General features: G+C 35.0%; 1 long non-coding RNA gene across 2 annotated transcripts in view; it reads right to left on the bottom strand.

The window, feature by feature from the left end:
- Positions 1-7,756: 7,756 nt before the first annotated feature.
- The window catches only part of LOC121074749, a 42,331-nt gene continuing 30,704 nt past the window's right edge, over positions 7,757-19,383 (bottom strand). For both annotated transcript variants that reach the window (XR_005822524.1, XR_005822523.1), the window contains exons 4-6: positions 14,348-14,447; positions 12,366-12,488; positions 7,757-8,100 (exon numbers count right to left, since the gene is read on the bottom strand). This is a non-coding gene — a long non-coding RNA (uncharacterized LOC121074749). The remainder of the gene's footprint in view (positions 8,101-12,365; positions 12,489-14,347; positions 14,448-19,383) is intronic.

Genomic DNA, 19,383 nt, shown 5'->3' with positions numbered 1-19,383 from the left:
CTCTCACACTTTGAACAGTCAACTTTATATTAAATTCCTGGAAAACTATCCATCAATATCAAGCCAAAAAGTAGATAGTACCTCTTTAGAAGACCCAGCAACATCTCTAAAGAAAAAAGGCTTGTTTTCAAAAAATTAGCATCTATTCTTGTGTTCTTAATTTCAGAGAAAGAAATCCCTTTGAACCAAAATTTTTCAAGAGTTGCAGTAGTTGCTGAATAAGTGGACAACATCAACCAAGAGTGTTCAGGGTATTTTGAATGCCTGCCCTCTGGCACTACTTTCTGTCAGGTAGGGATTTCTGTCGAGTGCAGTGTTGTTCCTTTAGTTAGGATGTAAAGGAGGGTTTCTAACCATCATCTCATATGTATCTTATATGAAAAAAATATATATATACGGCATGGTGAAGGAAACATCCTCTATTAATGATAGATAATATGCTACTGAAGTATAAATGCAATCTATATTTCTTCTGGTTTTGAATCAAAAAAAATACATTCAGGAGCAATAGAGAGTTCACAAAACATGCAGACAAGAAATACTCTTTCTCTAGTTGGTCTCAGTTCTTTTTCTTTTTTTTTTTTTTTCCGTTAGACGGGGGTCAAGGCAGCACAGAAGAAGGTTTCAGACAAACATTTTAATGACTAGCCATTTCCACTAAGATTTAAATCGTCTTTCTTTATCCCAGAGGAAAAATAAACTAATGTCACTTTTATGGTGGAAGCTACTTTGGTTTTTGGCTACTTTGGTATTCAGAGACATCACTTGGGATCAAGATCTAGTCCAAGGTTCATTTCAAAATAAAATAAAATAAAATAATATAAAATAACCATCAAAACCCAAAAAAAGTACAGTCACACTAACTGGTTGGATTCAAAGGCCTCAAAAACATACATATGAAACAATTTTTCATTACCCACTCCTGCCTGTTTATTAGCAACTTTTGAACATTAAAAAAAAAAAAAGAAAGAAACCTTCTAATATAATGTATGGTTTTCCCAAATTATTTCATTTCTACTGTCTATTTCAGCAAGAAATAAGGCACTGCCAGTCCATTTTTTTCTAAAACAACAATTTTAAATACAAATGTATAAAATATTCCTAAGTAATAAGGAATGAAAAACATCTATTTCATTATTTACCCCTCTACTTTCCTTTTCTATACTGTGCAGTAAAGCAGACTTGAGAAGGGGTACCTAGTCTTGAGGTTAATTATAAATAAATTAAGATTTCTGTTAAAAAAATAAAATGCTAAATGCTTTTTCACCTATGCATTATGAGAGACTTTCTAAACCTTTTCTCCGGATAAGTTTCTAGAAGGAAGTTTGGGAATTTTCTGCCATGCTTTTCCTGGCCCCTCACTGCATCTTACATAGATTGCTCAGCACAGCCACTGAGGACCTTTTCTGTCCCACTTACTCATATGAAGTATTTCTGTACCTTGCTCATGTGGAATAGTCGTACTGACTGTAACAGGCTGAATTGTCAGAACAATATTCAGAGTGAATAAGGGAGCAGGATTGGACCATTAGTGCTTTCCCATCGGGCTGACACGACAGTATATGCTTAAATCTAAGAATGTAATCTTGATATTCCTACTATGAAATTTTTTAAGTTACTGAGATATGCCTTCCCAGGAAACTTGGCTGTCCAGAATAGCTTTTCTCTTCTTCTTAGGATAAATTTAAATGGTCCAAACCTGGCTTGGGACAGTGTGATTGGATGCCAAAGAGCAATCCTAAACAGAGAAAAAGCTGGAAACAGCCTGAGGTACCTTAAACAGTATCCATAAGCCAATTGCCATTGTTAAATAACAGGAGATAGACATAGACACAGCAAGGATGTTGTCTCATTCTTCTTTGGCTTCAGCATGCTCTATACAGGAGAAAGGGATGCTTGTCTCCCCAGGGATAGGGGGTGGAGTGCTGTAACTAGGATTCTGGAAGTGGGAACTGTTCTTGTGGCTAGTCCAATTGATATAATATGTTTAATATTACATATATTTTTTCTAGTATATTGTAAATTTACAGAGTGATATACGTGATATAATACAATATCAAATATAACATAAACTTAATATTTTATAATAAAATAAATAAAATATATAAACATGTAAGTACATAAAATCCTAGCAATAAATGAAACTCTGGCGTGAATCTCTTCCAGCCTTTTATGTAAGAGATTCAGTATTAAGAGAATTTACATTAAATGCATGAAATATTTTGAGACAGCAAAAGTAAGCAAATCCCACCATGTTAAAACTAAGACAAAAGTGTTCATGGCCCTCTACTGAAGGAATAATTTTAATTTCAAGAAGTATACCATGCCCCCTCTGAAAATTTTCTCCAGAATGTTCAAAAGCATAATTGCATGATATTTTTTTTTTCACAAACTTGCTTTGTTCAAGATGATCAGTAAATGAAGTAAAAAACTAAGAAAAGAGGAAGATTACATTTCTGTGATTAAGCTATTAAATAGAGACCAAGACAAGCTACAAAAATTAGACCTCTGATGAGATGTGTCACTCTGGAAATACTCAAGGCTGAAAAAAAACATTAATTCTGTGCTTCATTTTAACCTGTTTAGTATTGAACATTTCACTATTCTTTTTTTTTTTCCCCACAAAATGTCTGATTCTTTCACCTTATTTTCAGTCTGAATGGAGTTAAATGTCCTTTGTGTTTCATTTTTAATTAATTTTCCATTCTGCTTAACAAAGTAATCTATATACTTAGAAATTTGAATTAATAATGTTTTCTCTCAATGGCTTTACCTGCCAGTTACTGCACTACCTATCATCTCTCATTCGACTGGTTGAATAAGCTAATTACTTCATTTGTTTTATGTAGGTGCTGTAATTCCTTTTGTCATTTTTTCATTTATAAAAATATGAATTTGATTATTTCACCATGTTCCAGTCTTTTTTATAAATATATTTTATTCAAAATACTTACCTAAACTATACTTACATAGGGATCAAAACCAGCTTTATCCATTTAGGCTAATATCGATAGGCCATATTTTAACATAGACAAGTGTGTCTTTCAGGTAATTTGAGGAATCTTTCTATAAAAAAGTGCAATTTCATTTGTGGCTGGAAAATATAAAAAAGTAAAAGTGAGCTGAACTTATCTATAGTGTTTCGTTGCTCTTTTTGGTGAGTATTAATCTAGCAGGATAAATAATGAAACAGTGATAAAACTGCCTCATAATACTGTTTAGTGGATACAACCCACATGTGATTAAATAGTAACATTAAACTCCTGGGCTCATGTCCTGATTTGTAATTATTGGTAATCCAGTAAAAACTATCTGTTACCTAGAACTAAAATTGAAGCAAAGACTTTTGTCTTCCGCTGCTTCATGATGTGATGAGTCTCTTCCTAAATATGAAAAAATTATAAGTTATTTCTTATATGTTTATTTTACAATGAATGCATTAGTACAGTCATCAATCTTTTCATATTGAGAATTTTAAATTAAGGTCATTCTTATAATGTTTGATGCATAATGAGATAATTGATAAAGGTGGTTAAAGGTTATAAAATTGCAGATGAATTAGGTTGTACTTAACAAGGAAAAAATGTCTCAAAAGGTTATAATGAATTTGTCAGAACATAGCTAAACCGTGCATCTTGCTTCTTAGTGCTTTGAAACCTTTACTTGCACAAGAAGGTAAAGAAAAAGCAAGAAGGCCACTGATGGTAAAATTCTTAATTTATACTGCCTTTACACACATCTTTTCACTGTAGGCATTTAAGTAGTTCCATTAAGTTTCTCAAGATAGCTCTCTCAGAAATTGTACTGAAAAATAATACAAGAGCAAGAAAAAGATCTGACTAAATGGTCTGCTATGGGGGAATCTGAAAAGATTCTGAATTAATACATAATTACAATCAAAAATGTAAAAAGAAACTTTTGCATACAACAGAGATAACAATATCACTTTATTTCATCCAAAACTGTTGCTATTAAACATTATTAAAACTAGTACAGCTAATCAGCACCAAATTTGCATTAGAATACCTGCATTAATTCTTGATTTAATGTTATTCCAAATTTTATTATTACCAGTTTGGCATCAATGGAACTTGCAATACACACACAGTCTTATGAAGTTTCTTTCAAGGCTTATTTGTCTATAAATTCAAATGGGGCTTACGTAAACAAGGTTATCATTTTTGGGAAGAATGGAAATGAAAACAAAATACCTTGCTTTTGCTGCTTTCAAATATATTTAAACAGTGAACTGAATTGTCTAAATAAGACTTAAGTAAGAAAGAATAATAAAAGGTATTGTATACTTTATAAAGTCAAGATATAGGGCTACTTTGTGCTGCTCTGATACTGCAAAGTGACCGCAGACTTCTCTAAGCAATTAAGGGAAAATAACAAGGTGCTGTTATGCTCATTCAGGTCTCAGCAGCTGGGTAACCTGGCTAATGCAGCAGCGCCTGGTAGATACCAATACAAAGTCATTTTGTCTTCTTCATTATGTACTAAATATGTCTAATCTACATAAAACTGGAAATACAAATAGATATATATTGTTCAGCAACAAAAAGCAAAGCTGGATTTTTCTGTAAATCAAGGAAGTGCTGAATCTATTTCTCTCTCTCTCACACACACACATGCACCATATTGTCATTGGGGACAAAAGGGAACAGTGTATTAAACGTCCCAGTTTTGTGTGTTGAAAAATGCATTTTGACACTTTATTTTAAAGTTCTTTGCAGAATCTACCCTTATTTCAGCCAGGTACTGAGGACTTTGAAAAAATCTGACTAATTCAAGGAAACACACAAAAATGCTAGTTCTGTTATAGATCTATATCATAATAAAGATCAAATTGTCCGAGTGTTCTATCTAGTTTCTCTCTGTAATTGCAAAGGGTTCTTGAGCTCCCTCTTCCCACAATTACATTGTTTCTGTCATGCAATGACATTTTAAAAATTCTGTTCAGTAAAATATTTCTAGCTCCATTACAATAAATTTAGCCTGGTGTCACACCAACACGATTAATATTAACAAATGCCACAGCGGTTGCTGACTGCCTGTTGATTAGCTTCAAGTTGCCAATGGGGAATCTGCTTGACTTTTTGTCTCCTTCAGAGTTATATATCCCTGCTTTGTGAAAATAAAACTGACATAAAGATATAGGAAATAAAGATTTGCAGTTAATCTGCTAAGTCTTGTCTCATTCCAGCTATCAGACAAGCAGTTTGCTTTTTACCTGCCATTGATATGTTTGACATCTGTCACAGAACTGCAGTGGCCTTTTTCCTTTCTTCCAATAAAATCACCATCCCGAGGATGCACTGCTGGCACTCAGGCTGTTATCTCGAAGACCCACAGAATTTTTCAAAGATCTCTTAGGCTGCTCTTTTTTTTCTACAAGCTGTTCCTATCAGAAACATACTTCTAACCATGAGGCCAAAGATGAAGAGCTATGGGAAATACCCCAAATATACACAACAAACCACCTGACAAAATCTGGTGGTAGGAGTAAAAACCAAGAATAATGTGACAGTGCCTGAGCACCTGCTGTGTGGTTAAGTGACATGGATCACACTCACTCCCTTCCATCATTTTCTTCATCTGACACTTCTTTGGAGAAACCAGATGCTCACATTAGAAAAAAAAGATCTTTATTAATAATTGAGAAAATGTGTGCCTACTGGTTTGAGTTTAGATTCCTTTAGTTTCCCCCTTCACACTGTTTATATGCTGAAGTTAATCGATTTTCTAACCTTTCTTCCAATGCAATCAGTTTATTGGAAGTACCCCACAGATAAAGATACCTGAAACAAAAACAAAAACAACAAACAACAACAACAACAAAAAACAGCTATTTAGGAAGCCAAGCACTTATCTTACAAAATGTTTATGTGAAGTGAAATATAACTGGAAGTAATTTACTACACAGAGTTCAGAGAAGTGCCTGCAAAGGGCATTGGTACTCTGTGGTTGCACATGCAACCGAGCAAATACCCGCTACAGGCTGCAGAGGAGGCAGAGGAGGCCTGGTATCCATATCTTCCCTGCGTATCCAACACTACTTCCATTTATATTTTCTGACCATAGAACGTCTTTCTTGGGAAGGGCCTTGCACTGTGCTGGCTGTCCATGAAAGTTGTCAAGCTCTGTCACTCTGGGAGCAGATTGCAGTTTCTTAGTCATTATCTTCCATGTGTTTGGTGGGTCACATTCAGAAGATTGTTTCTGAAATTTCTATATTTATAGATTATCACTCAACATGAAACTTTAAAATTTATATTCCTGTTTATAAATAACTTTATACCTTTTGACTGCATAGTTGCCATAAAAGTCACTTAAAAATATATCTGATCTGAATAATGCAACTTTACCTCAGCAAACACTTTATATATATATATATATTATATATATGATTATAGATATGACTATTCAGGTATTCTATTGCTTTATCCTAATCAAAAGAAAGGTAGAGCTTTAAATTTTTTAATGAGATAAAGCTTAGCAGAGAAAAGGAATAAAATGAATAAAGCAACACGACCTGAATTAAAAATGAAAAGAAATCTCTTTTCTCTTAAACCTAACCCTCTGGAGGCACAACACAATTTTTCATTCTACCCTTGTTAAACTAAGAGATATCTGGCAAAATATGAATGTTTCATAAAGGAATTTAGGCTTTAATAGCAAATGAAAAAGTAAAGTTGTTCGATTTTGAAGGAAGAAGTAAGAAACAAATTTCTCTTTTATGTCTGCATTTGAATCTGTCCAACAATGTTAAAATGTTTTTAGTTGTTCTGACTGTGTCCAGGCTCACAAAACACAGATGGACAGCAAGCTCCAATACTGCAATACAATCTAGAGGCCAGCATAATTAAAAAAAAAAAAAAAAAAAGTTATTATCTTGCTGTAGGACTTCAGACAGTAAACACATGTTCAGCATATATGAGACCTATATGAAGAACAGATCTCACATCTACCTCATAATGGCAATTCTTACCATGTAAACGACATACATCTATAGACTGAGAAATGTCAAAGAGAATAAAAGTCACAGATAACTTCACATATCACTGATATTTTACACTAGCACAAATTATCCTCTACAGTGGTCCTCTACATGGAAGTCTTTTGCTTTGCAAACACATTACATTTCTTCTTTCCCTGTTCAAATCTGTTTTCCCTCTTGCCTGGAAGTTCAAAGCGTGTTACAAGCCGCCTTGACTGGGAAAGCCAAGTACTTTCCAATCTCCTCTGAGCACTGCAGTTCTGTGCCTCTCCACTCTTTACTATCACTTTCACATTTTTTTCCTCCTTCCCAGCTGTCATAAAAGATGAGATTGAAAGCACTAAGGGACACTATGTGCAGCATGCTTCTTCCAGCCCCAAACAACTCAGCAGGGTTTTACAGGATGATTTGCACAGTCATCTTCCAAAACCCAGGAAGCTGAAAGTCTTTGTTTTATTGAAGTGTACAAACACTGAGACAAAAAAAAAAAAAATAGATAAAAAATGCACCATGTCCTATAAAAAAGAGGAAAGAAGGAAAGAAAAACACAATGCTGAAGAGATTCTTCATCATGACCAGCATCACTGTTCTCAGTCCTTACAACGCCTGCCACCGCATGCCAAAACTTAACAGGGAATAAAAAAAAAAAAAAAATCCTAAACAAACACCCAGGTAAAACATTTTGAAAGTACAAAAAAGGATTGTTAAAGTTTTAAAACAAGCAAAATACAGTAAATTGGTAAGAGTCCTAGGTAGACTGCATGTTGTGAAATATGCAGTTCTTTGCAAATACCATTTTCATAAAACTCATTAGCAAAACACAGTTATGAAATGTAACACTGAAGGTTCCTGCTGCTAGGGATGAATATGATGTCAACAGAAACTATACTTACTGGTGTAGCATATAACTTGGCTCTTAATGATTTTTTTTCTTCACAATTACCAGGTTCTGTGACACAATGTGTTGTATTTTCGGTGCATATAATTTCTTCTGAATATCCAAGCACACGTGTCAGTGTGGGACGCAATCTCCTACTGAGACTGTGGGTGATATTCTGTCTTCATTTACTCCCAGTCATTCCCACTGGCACTGAAAAGATCTAAATGGAAGAAGAATACATTCTTTTTGCATTTAAGACTTCTTTTATTTCAATTATTTTTATTGCTGTATGGTTAATCATATATTTATTGGTTACCAGAGATAGAGTGCAGGAACACAATAAGATCTATCTGTAGTACAGGCTATATAATTACCATTTGTAATAACACATTTATTCATTATCTGCAATAAAATTAACTTATGTGCCTATAGTCACTGGGGCAAATTGAAGTGCTTGACTTTCAGGTGCCCATTCCTGCCAAACGTCCATAGGCTACTCTTGACAGATTCCTGGTTCCTGGGGCCATAGAGCAGAGGTCACCTTATCTTTTACTTCCTCGCTGACACAGCACTGGCTCTTGCCCTGTCTGACACTAGGTGACAACAAGAATGCAGAGGTACCCTCAGTATATGACAGAGGCTCTTCCTCTCACAGCACAGGGCACTCTAGAATCTGAAAAGGTTTACCATGAACTGGGACATGATCTTTTCTAGCTACACCTTTGTGATTTGACCTGACAGCTGGTCAGAGACTGGGCAATCCTCAGCCCTCAGAGGATCCTCTACATCAGTACAGAATAACTGTGGTCCCTGAATAAACTGCAACCCTAGACATCCTGGAGGCAGTTTTCTGCTTAGTTTGTGTTAAAACACACACACAAACTCAGTTTTATCTCAGTCGAGCTTTGCTTTTTTTCTGAGAGTGTCTGAGATAGAGGGTCCCTGGAGCATGTGGGGATCCATTCCCCAATGTCCTCTTTCTCCAAGGCCAATGTGCAGTTTGTCTTGTTGGGATACAACATGGACACACAGTTCAGGTAGTTTCAGTGCCTCTCACAGGATAAGATTTCCAATTTGCTCTCCTCATACTATCCTGACAGAATAGGAGGTATAGATATACTATGAAAACAAAGTTCTTGTAATCAGCTATTATGGAAGCCAATAGCTAAACTCTATTATCTAAATATAGCCAAAATTTCATACTGTATATGGATGCACATCTCTGTTATAATCAGTCTTACAGTATGCTGGTCCTCCTGGAATCTTTTTGGGGGATGATAATCCTAACCCTGAACCAGATGGTAAAAGTGAAGACCAGAGCCCTTTCATCTTACTCCACTGGACGCATTTATTCTCAAAGCATTTCAGTATGCTGAATGCTCCTGGCGCCCGATCAAGACCTTCTTCATTCCTGCACTGTCAATTCAGAGCCATTCCTCCACAGGCAGCTGGGATATCCCTGATTTACTTCGGTGGCACTAAGATGGGAATTTGTCCTATTCATTTTGTGAATTCGTATCCTGTAGTCACACAAACTAAACAGCATGTTGTTTCTAGTGCCCTGTGCACTGATTCCCTTCAGGAGTCAAGATGTGATACGTCAACTGTTTCTGCCTATTACCTGTATATTACTTATCTCTTAAAGACCTTTCAGAAGAGTGGAACATATAAAGTTTCTTTATCAAATTGTTACTTACAATATTTGAGTAGTTTCTGTGTGAACAGCATGAGGATCCTTTGAGCATGTGGACCTTCTTTTTGAGTGAATTTAATCAATGCTACCTCTTCTATTAAATAGTTTTTTTGATTAAATGCAAGATACTGAAATCTTTTTTTTTTTTTCTTTATCTTGGCAAATATATCCTCTTCCTAAAATATATTTTCAAGATATTGAATAACAAAAAGTCATAGTGTGTTTCAAGGAAAGGAAACAGCGTGTATCTACATATAAAACTGTATGTTATATTCTTTGATATTAGGATTTTGATGCAATATAAAGATTAGATACAAATATGAAACTTCTGAGTAAAATATATAATAATAATAATAATAATAATAATAATAAAGGTGATACAAGCACTATATGCAATGCCTATGAACTTAACTAGATGAAATTTCATCTTTCTTCTTTTTTGATAGGATAGTTTGTGAGAAGACTAGTACCTAAATCAGTAATATCTAACCAAACCACTTTTCACCTCACATCCCATCTCTGATTGTCTGTGATGTACAGAAAATTAAGAGGAAGGAGATTACACACACAGATATTGGAATTTAAATAGTCAAATGGAGGAAGTCTCTTTTTGAAAAATGCCAAAACACAGACTTCCACAAAATTTCACACAAGAATTTGGTGACTAAACAGAAAACCCTTTAAGCATTTCCTCATTATCAACATGTGCATTTGAGAGGACATAATATTTCCTTTTTTTGTGACATGAAAAATGCTGCAAATCTGTAGCAGACCATTGGTCAGTCAGATCAGAAGAGAAAACAGAGCTAAAAATAAATTCATAAGCAGGCATGAACATTTGGCCACTTTCAAAAAAAGAATAAAAACACTTGTGATTCAAAATTAGATTTCCATGGAGAGTTTCCTCAGTTACATAATTCATGACTGAACTCTTTTGAAAACTTTTCACTTGACAAAACGTGAATAGTCTATCTTCTGAACCATGCTTTTGAACTGCTGAAGTATACGGTATGGCAAATATTCTCAGTGCATTCTCCGTGGGGAAGAGGGAACCATGGGCTCCGTTCTGCCCCTACTGAAACTAGCAGGAGTTTTGCCCTGGACTTTAATGGAAGGAACCGAAGATTTCATATCTTTAAAGAGGGAAGAGTATCAAAGTGGACACCACACAATACACAGATGTACTAGAAAGTAATTACGTATTGTAAAGAGAGAAATACAGGCCACTGTTCTTCTCATGTAATTTCCCATTCCGTTTCATATCTCAGCATCTCCACTTTGTTCCTGCATAATGAGTTGATGAAGCTTAAGTTGCCTTCATCACTTTGTGATCTGCCATTCCTCCTAAGATGTATTATGTATACAAATTATTATACTTAGAAAAAACTTTTGTTCTGAATAAAACTCATCAAAAGAAAATACTTTTCAAATGAAATAATTAGTGATGCTATTTGATGTAAGAGAAAATACAACTCTGCTTTGGTGTAGCCATTGCCATCTTTAATGCCTAAGGCCTTTTATACACGTGGGTTTGGAAAAATTTGGCTTTTAGAACTTGTGAAGTAAGTTCTTAAGCTTCATTTTGAAGTCTCCTCGTCAATTTAACAGTTTTTTTCAAGCAAAATAATTGATGAATCTGCCTTTTTCTTAAGATTTCAACTATCAGAAAAACTTTGCATTATGACCAGGTCTGAAAGCAATGAAGTAAAAGTAAAGGAATAATTTCTGCATGAGTTTAATGGATAGATGACTTACTACTTGGGACCTGAGTGGACAAGCGGGGGAGGGGGTGTGTTCTCATTTTTTTTCTCAATAGCACAAATCACCAAAGACCTAGTGCACCCCACAAAAGATTAGAATTTTACTCTGCATCATAAATCTGAATCAGAATGATCCAAACCCAACCCAGGTGATGTACACCAAGGGACTACAGACTGGAGACAAATGTTGAGTTTTTTAACCAGACTAATAAGCAAACTATCAGGCCAGACTAAAATTAATATAATTAATATTGCCCTTATTTTATCTTATTTTTATAACAGTCAGGTTGGTTTTCAGTTATTGTACTTATACAGAAACCTGGTTGGACAGACAACTTAAATTTTGATAGTCAGCTCAACTACTGTTTTCTCTACATCAGTTTGAAGTACTCTGTAATTCAGTGAAGGTGACTTGTGAAGATACAAAAATTGAATAGTATTTTCTGATATTGATTTCCAAGGATATAAAAGCACATTAATATTTAAGATGTTTGAGCAAGGAAAAACTATTAAACTTTGGAATAGTTTAATAAAGGAGTATGCTTATTGTCTTAATGTATTCAGCAGTTTCCAAAGTGCTCATGCTTTCGGAGAATCAAAGCAAGAACATTAAAGTTTCTCATGAAGTTCTCAGCACTGCAAGAACTGCTTGTTCACTTGAGATGTTAAAACTGTCACCTTTCAGGTGTCTTTTTTTTTTTTTTTTCAGCTTCATTTTCACAAGGGAACTCAAACATTCAATCCCACGTTCCCTTGCAGCAAAGAACTTACACACCCTGTTGCTTTGTGATGACTGTGTTGTCAAAATAAATGACTACAACACTGTGAATGTATTTCAAACACAGAATAAATTCATTGTGTATGGCTAGTGTCACAGCAATGTGAAATCTTCATGGGAAATATATGGAAGAAGCAGGAGCGTATGTATAGCTGTTTCCTGGTTAGGCAAGACATCATTTTAAGAAGTCAGTTTAATTTTGATCAAGAACATTTTTGTTAAAGTGCAGTTAAGAGTAATGAATCTGAACACACCTTGTACATTCTTACAGCTCAGCTGATGTATTCAGGAACACACTGGACTGCACTGAGTTGCCATGCAGTGGTAGAGGTTTGCTCTCTGCACAAATGCCCAGTGTTTGCACAGTCAGGAAAATACTGTAGAACCAACAATCAAATGTTTGTTAACATTTTCAATACACTCTTGGAATTAATTAAAAATTCAGATAAATAACATCATCAGTAGTATGGCTCAGCATACTAACTGCCCCATTTCTGTACCCAAGAAGACAATGTGTCCCTTTGATAGAAACATAAGCATATGCTGCTGTATTCAGGCATCCACCAGTCATTTGGTGACAATAGCTACATGCTTACTCATTTAACTTTCACTTTTACTTAGATTTACTTGACTTTGCAGTGATTTTCAAGGCAGCTGAGTTTAATGTCTCTTAAGTGCCTTTTTGCTTGCTGATTTGATAGTTCAGATAGATTTAGTCATCCTTTCTATACCTCCACTGGTAACTTTGCCCTTGGTAGTTAGATTTGAGATTTTCTTGAATGTACGACTGGGGTTTTTTGCTACTACTGAACTTCTGAATCCTGCTTCTGTCTCAGACTAGTCAAAATAATAGATTTAAGTTCCAAATTGATGACTCAATTGTCAGGCAAGCCAACTAAAGCAAATCATATAGCTGTTATGTCTTCCAATTCTATAGTGGATTTGGAAGTTCTTTCTCCTTCCTCATTAGTTGCTGTTGTTGAAATAAATTGGCTGTGATCATTATTAAGATTTACCATCGGCTCTAGGCAATTGCATATTTTTTTTTTTCATGAATCAGTAGTAAAACCAAGATCTTTCAATACCAAACTTCAGTTCTCTTGAATACTTTTCATACCTTTAGTCCTTTCCAGTTAAATTACTCTAATATCCTGTCTTCTAATTCAAAATGAATAATTGTTGACCTCCAGCTGGTGCAGTTTTACTAATATCACGATGAAACAAAAAAACCCACATTCTTTCAGGAGGAATCATGCAAAATTATATTATATCAGGGAAGGAACAAGAAGAATACTTCATACAGACTTTCTGGCAAGTACTCTTACCTAAACATATGCTAAGCAAAAAACAAATGCGATTATAAACAAATCTTTCTTTCAGCATAGAAAGCAGATGAAACATATAGGCAGGCCAGATCAAACTCTCAAAAGTTGAGTAGTATTCACTATCCTTAACTCATCAGAAAATCTTTTCCCTACTTGAAAATTCGACCCAGATATTTCACCACGTAAGTCCACTTTCACACTAAAATAATGCTACTGAAGACAGTAGCATTGTATCAGTACAAAAGCTCAAGCGTAAACTGTAGCCAATATTGGGCTCTCGTGTTTCACAGAAAGGTGGAAAAACTCTGCCTGTGATGCAGGTCACAATCTTGTCAGTATTACAAACTGCTTAAGGCAGGAGGCTTCAACCAGTCAGAACTACAATTACCATGCCTGACTGGCGGCTGGAAGAGGCAGCTGTCTATTGGATACGTAAGCAAGAATAAGTAGGCACTGCAGATGTTATCCAATCCTAACCTCCACACATGGGGCCACATCACTGCTGAAGAAAGCAGCAGCAACTCTGTCGAAGTCATTTCAAAGACTTTTTTTTTAAAGGGTGTTACCCACACTGGCAAATCTATAATTTAAAAAATTACACATGTAGAGTGTGAGAATGAAGCTAATTAAAGACCTGAAATCTACAACTGTATGGAATAAAGATGACATTCATTTTAAAAAACACTTGGAGAAAACTTCTGAACTTAATAGCTGAAAGGGCTTAGTACAAGAGACAGGGCAGGTGAAAAACGAACACCTACTTGTTCCTTCATTGTGTTTAGCATCTGGTTGATATGTGAACTTGAAATAGATGTCATTTTCATTTCTGGAATAATTTTAAAATTCAGACCCTCTATGAAAAGTTGAGATTTTAAAAGCATTTAGATTCTAAATAATCCCCACACTCTCACATACAGAGGGAGCAGTAGGTGATGTCTCCCAAATAAGCTTCCTCATACACAGAATAATTCAGCTGCTCCCGGTGTCCCACTTCTCTTCTTGGAAGAGTTGCTGCACAATGGAAGCAAAAGGAAATTCAGAATTTGATAAGGCCACAACTTGCTGTATGTCTTCTTTGGAACTTGCAAATATAGCTCAGATTTTCTTTTGACTTTCAAGAAGCTATCTGAAAAATCTTTTCTCTAAAACCATCAGTTTTAAAAGGTCAAGAAAATGTAGCAGTCCTAGAGGGGAAAGATCAATGGAATGCGTGCTGTTAGGTGATTAAGTTTTAAAAGCTGTTCATGGTAAAATATATCTTGAGATAATGTATGCTATAGCACCCACCAAAACTGTTTAATTCTGTAGTGGGCTCCATGAACTTTTCAAAAGGTTCTTGAAGGAAAAAAAGAGTAAAACCCTTTGAAATGAAATAAAATTAAAAATCTAATGAAGAAATTAAAATGTACGAAACCCAGTTTCTTTTACCAGGCTCTCATCAATATTTTCATTCTAGACATTATGTTATACAAGGATAATGCTCTTTGGAATGCCCCAACTTTAATTTCTTCTCACATGCTTTCAGGAGTCGCCTACTATCAGGGCACATGGACAGTCCTTACGAAGCCTCAGTTTACCAGATGATACACATATGCCAAAACTGATTAATCCGTTCGCTTAATAGATGCTCATATTTTGAGGAATTGAGAATCTATGTTTTAAGTTAAAACAAAACAAAACAACAAAACACAAAACAATGACAAAAACAACATCAAACAAACAGACCCCTCTGGGCCTTTATTTCCCTTCTTGGATCAAAAACTGTATTCATGGGCTGGATTTCAACCCTGCTGACATCAGAATTCCCAGTAGTAGCAACAGAGCTTTGTATCTAGGACCCTAATCCTTCTAATTACAAGCCCTAGGTAGGAAAAAGAACAGGAGATTATAGAAACAGGACAGTAAGTAATTCATTCTCTTACCAGTAAAAGTCTATTTTTCCCTCTAGTTAGGCTCGCCTTACGCTGTAATATTTCCTTGTTTCATCTCTAAATCTCTTGTGTGCTTTGTAACAAACTGAGAATATAGATGGAGGAAATCAAGGCAAAGTAGAGTTTCTGCTGATATTTGATGGAGTAAACAATCTATTCCTAAAACTACCTCTTAACAGGACAGCTCCTCTGAGATGTACTTGGCAGATGCTTCTCAATCCAGATAAAATATATCCCATTATCTTCTATTCCATGTGGTAGTCACTCAGCTCCTCAAAGATTCATATCACTTCTCTTTTGGAAATATCTTACTCTATAGGGAAACGGCTTTCCTCAAAGAAGCGGGTACAGAAGAAGAACTCTAACAAAAGGATTAGAGAATTGACTCCAAGGGAATTAATACCTTCAAGACCTGAGTGAAGAGTGTGTCAGCTTCTCTGAATCAAAAACTGAGGATCTTATGCAAAGATTTATTAAAGTTCCACCTTATGTTTTATGATTCTACTTCTTATTCTGATATGACAAAAAATGTTATAATGTCAGGAAGACTAGGACACCTGAGTAAACTATATGGATAAAATATGTTTAGTGTGCGATGGCCTGAATAGAAATATTTTTTAAAAAGAAGAAAGTATGTTGCAATTTGAGCTTAAATTGCAACTGGGACCAATCAAAAATTAGTTGAAAGTGTAGGCAAAACTTGTTTCCAGTGGCATATCTGGCGAAGAAGTTGATCTGTTCAACATTACTGTTTCCAGAAGGGTATTTTCTATTCATTTTTATTTTATTTTAAAAAGTCCTAACATCGGTGATAGAAATTACAACTGAAGTACCAGTGGCAAAAATGGCAGATTATTGACAGTTCTCAAGACTGAGATCTATCTAATCCATATGATCTTCTTTCTAAGTTTCTAAATCAACTCTGACCCCAGGAAATATGAGAGCAATTTGCTAGTTGTACTGCTTTCAAAGGAATTTTATGTTCAAGGTTAAGCAAATTACTTATTGAGAACTGGGATATTTTCCAGAACCATTTGCTATAGTACTTAAAATAGCATCTGCATTAGGTTACCTACTGGATGTATCTCTTGCAAATGTCCAAATGCAGTCCTAGTTGATACAAATGGATTATAGATGCCTATCTTAGATATCTAATACTGAAGCTTGTCCTTGGGGAACTCAAACAAGCATAAAGTCATATTAATAGCTTTCTATCATCTTTTAGAGATGAAAACTCGACAAGCATTCCCAGAAAAGAGGTCCTGAAGCATTCAAGAAACACTTTAAAAACCAAGAGTAGGAATGACAGGTTAGTCTCACAATTATCTGTCAGCTCTCTAGGGATATTCTGTCTCCTGCTTTTCAAATCCATAAAAGATAAAGAATTGTAAATGGAAGACCAATAACCAGCTTTCCTTCCTTGGACTGTGTAAATTAAAAGTAACTCCAGTTTACTAACCTCTTCTAAAAATGATAATGGGATTTTTCAATTTATCTGTATAGTTAAAATTAAGGCATTGCTCATTATAACTGATATCTAATGCACGCATATATATACAAAGCTTTGGTTAGTCTTGTGATGCTACATATGACAAAAGTTTAATTCAAACTAGAACTCTTGTTACGTTATTGAGTCCCAAAATATTAAACTGTATCTACCATAATTTAATTAGTCTTTTAACCTCTGTGTCAAAACAGGTGCTTCTCTCTTGAAGTTCATCAAGCTGTGCAAATTATAAAGTTTTTCACATTTTAATATTAAAGCACTCATTTTAGAAAATGGAACACCTGTTATTTTAGTGTGTGTAAAACTTCAGGAATAATTACCTTTCAGGAGTGGACACCACTTTTGATTGGGACTGTCAGAATTGCCCGTATAGCCCTCTTGCTATAATGGATGCAATATTCATACCCTAATTTCCATAAAAATAGATTTTACAGAGTAACTGTTCTGGGATTTGTTAGATTTTCCTGCAAAGCATTATAATTATCTCATACATCAACCATAACTAGTGCTTATTATAATGCCAGTTGCAATCATTTCCTGATTTTGTTGATGTTCTAAGAATATTGGAGTTTTACTTCAGTACTTCAGTTTACTCAGGAAAAAAAAAAAAAAAAAAAAAAAAAGCAGCTCATTGCATACTGTGTGTTTATTATATTGTATTCAAATTAATTATAAACTTCAAACTTTTCATTTGCAGCTATGTTAGTGGCTTACAATAAATATATGCCCTTATTTTCCAAATATACATGTGTAAATACGTATTCGTTCTGCATACCCAGTTTCTAATGAAGATGTTATCTTGTAGTTTGCATGGACTCAAGTGTGTCAGTTGCAGTGGGCTTTCCATTTAGAACATCACCTTCCCTTTACCCACTGCACCTTCTACTCGTACAGATCTAGTGCCAGTACCTTTTGATATCAAGTGAGACTCTTAGGTTCCTATAAAGGATTTCTGTCAGTGAATGCCTCTCCCAAAAACTGGATTGTTTCTCTTGGGCTAGGAGCTTTCTTCACATGTCACAAATATTCAGAAATCCTCTAATAACTGGAATCCCTTTTTTGAGTTATATACTCCAATTTTCACTTTTTGGGTGAGGGTGTTAAGTCCAGAATGACTTCATTATATTTTAGAGAGCTTTTCTATCAGTAATCTGGAAATTATACTTTGACTGTTTGATATATGGCTCTGTCGTGCACACTTAGCTTAGGTATGTGTGCTTGCAAGGGTCTCCTTGCCTGTAGTCCTACTAGCCCGATAAAATGATGGATATTCCTGCAGAGCCTTACTGCGTATTCTTTGATCTTAGCTATTTTTCTACCTTGCTAGATTCTGTCCATGAAATGAAAGCACACTTTCTTGGCCCGTGATCACCTTCTAGTCAAATAGTTGCTCATAAGTGGAGTTACTGATCAGACTCTGAATGTGTGAACACTAGTTCAGGATTGAAAGTTTAGGCTTGTCAGTTATTTGTTCCACTAAACATAATATTTACAGAAGGCTACTAGCTCACCAAATGAGCTAAGTTTAACTTAACCTCATAGATTTAAAGCTGATCTTTATTTTTTTATATTTTCATTTCAGTAACGACATACATTTGCAAATATTCCAAAAATTTACTAAAAAAACAAACAAACAAACAAAAACAAAACCCTATATATTAGGGCATCTGGACCAAAACATAAAAATTTAAAAATCATCTTGTGTAGCTTAACCTTAAGACTCCTGCTCTGAGTTTTTAGCCTCTTACTGAGATCTTTATACAGAAAGTCAAATGCTGCCTCAACTGCAGATAGCTATTGAGCAGGTAGAAAGGGACATAAGCAAAAAACTCTTCACTGTGACAGTGATTAAGCATTGGAGTAGGTTGCCCATAGAATTGGGAGAATTTTGTTCTCTGGAGGTGTTCAAAATTCAGCTGAAAAGATAACCCTAAATTTCTTCCTCTAGCACTGAAATTCACCCCACCTGGAACAGCAGATTAAACTCCAAAACCCCCAGAGGTCCCTTCTAGCCTATTTTTAAAATTACTAATTTGATTGCATGTTGTTCTGTTTGAAATACCTCTGATTTACAGATTAGTAGATAATTCAAAAAAAACCTCAAATTTAGTCATATCATTGTTGCTATTCATCTCACAAGACCCTGGCTGAAAAAACATCTTTGGATAATTGGGAGTTCATTAGTTACACTTCCTTAGGTTCCCTTCCTGAGATACTCACAAACTGAATATCTTTGTTACTATTATATCATGAGACTACCAAAACATGTTGTTTTCCAGAAATGTGCAGGAGGAAAAAGTGATGGCTATCTCAGTTAGAAAGAAACATTGTCAAATATTGAGATTCACAATATTAGCACTTCCACAAGTATAGAGCAGAAGCAAAGAAAAGTGAAGAGAGACTTGGCCGCGATCATGACCTAGTTTGTGCTTCAACAAAGCAATTTATAAATACTACATTTCTATGAGGAAAGAATAGAGAGTTTTAGAACATCTCAGAGGTAATTAGC

Source organism: Cygnus olor, chromosome 9 (assembly GCF_009769625.2).
Source record: "Cygnus olor isolate bCygOlo1 chromosome 9, bCygOlo1.pri.v2, whole genome shotgun sequence".
NCBI classification, from domain to species: Eukaryota; Metazoa; Chordata; class Aves; order Anseriformes; family Anatidae; genus Cygnus; species Cygnus olor.
The sequence above is the reverse complement of the archived record's forward strand: the minus strand, read 5'-3'. Positions and strand labels throughout refer to the sequence as shown.